The sequence below is a fragment of the Echinops telfairi genome, unplaced genomic scaffold (assembly GCF_000313985.2).
Source record: "Echinops telfairi isolate 266 unplaced genomic scaffold, ASM31398v2 ScPeMD7_7469;HRSCAF=8507_1, whole genome shotgun sequence".
Lineage (NCBI taxonomy): Eukaryota > Metazoa > Chordata > Mammalia > Afrosoricida > Tenrecidae > Echinops > Echinops telfairi.
The window spans coordinates 23,952,918-23,954,456 of NW_022111373.1; the positions used below are offsets into that span (position 1 = coordinate 23,952,918).

Below are 1,539 nucleotides of genomic sequence, written 5' to 3' on the forward strand. Positions count from 1 at the left end.
CATAGGCTGGTGTGCTTCTTCCATGTGGGCTTTGTTGCTTCCTAGTTCTTTTTCTATGTAGAATTTAGTAGTCTTTGTTTCTGTTAATTCAAGTGTCTTCTTATAAAGGTAAGACAAAAAGTACTGCTACAATATCATAAAGAACTTTATAAAAATATCAAAATGTGTCACTCACTCTCTTACTCTCATTCACTCTCAGTCACTCACTCACTGTCTCTCACTGTAACACTCACTCTCACTCACTCAGTCTCACTCACTCACTCTCACTGTCTTACTCACTGACTCACTCACTCACTGTCTCACTCACCCCATGTCTCACTCATTCAGTCTCATTCACTCACTGACTCACTCACTCACTGTCTCACTCACCCCATGTCTCACTCACTCACTGTCTCACTCTCTGTCTCACTCACTCACTCTCTCACTCACTGTCTCACTCACTCACTGACTCACTCACTTACTCTCTCACTCACTGTCTCACTCACTCACTGTCTCACTCACTCACTGACTCACTCACTTACTCTCTCACTCACTGTCTCACTCACTCACTGACTCAAAAAAAAATCAAAATGTATATGACAAAATAATAATTTATAAATTATCAAGGGTTCATTAGGGAAGGGGGAGCGGGGAGGGGGAAAAATGAGGGCCTGATGCCAGAGGCTTAAGTGGAGAGCAAATGTTTTGAGAATGATGAGGGCAATGAATGTACAAATGTGCTTTACACAACTGATGTATGTATGGATTGTGATAAAAGTTGTATGAGCCCCTAATAAAATGATTTAAAAAACCCCAAAAAACAATGGGCTCAGGCATGACAATTGTAAAAAAAATTAAAAAAAAAAGAATCCGCAATTATGATGAAGAAAAAACTTTAGCAAGATTTCAGAAGCAAAATAAAAATCAATAAGTAAAAAAAATAACCCTCAAAATGTGAAGTTATTATCTCACAGACCACTCTCCATTGAAGTCTAGACAGTTTTGTTTTTTATCATTTTATTGGGCGCTCATACAACTCTTATCACAATCCATATATCCATCCATTGTGTCAAGCACATTTGTACATTTATCACAATCCATACATCCATCCATTGTGTCAAGCACATTTGTACATTAGTTGCCATCATCATTTTCAAAACATTTTCTTTCTACTTGAGCCCTTGGTATCAGCTCCTTGTTTTTTCTCACTCCCTCCCCCACCTGCCTCATGAACCCTGGAAAATTTATAAATTATTATTATTTTTTCATGTCTTACACTGACTGATGGCTCTCTTCAACCAGTTTTCTGTTGTCTAGACAGTTTTTAAAGTGGTGTTTCCCTGGAAAATTGTTTGCCTCAATTCATACCACTATAAGACAGCAGTTTTGGCAGTCCAAAGGGCTCAATGCTCTTTGAATTTTGCAAAGGTGCAGGAGTGGTAAATTGGATAACTAAAATTGGGGGAGATAAAGGCATGAAGCAGTTGGCTTACAAACTTTCAAAGGTAGGGGAAAAAACACAGGATTATAGGGTTAAGGTATAGGTGTTAATTGCAATTG

At 38.2% G+C, this 1,539-nt stretch overlaps 1 protein-coding gene across 2 annotated transcripts in view; it reads right to left on the reverse strand.

Annotated features, from left to right (window-relative positions):
• DMXL1 (Dmx like 1) overlaps nt 1-1,539 on the reverse strand; it is a 185,359-nt gene that overhangs the window by 119,767 nt on the left and 64,053 nt on the right. The window lies entirely within an intron of this gene.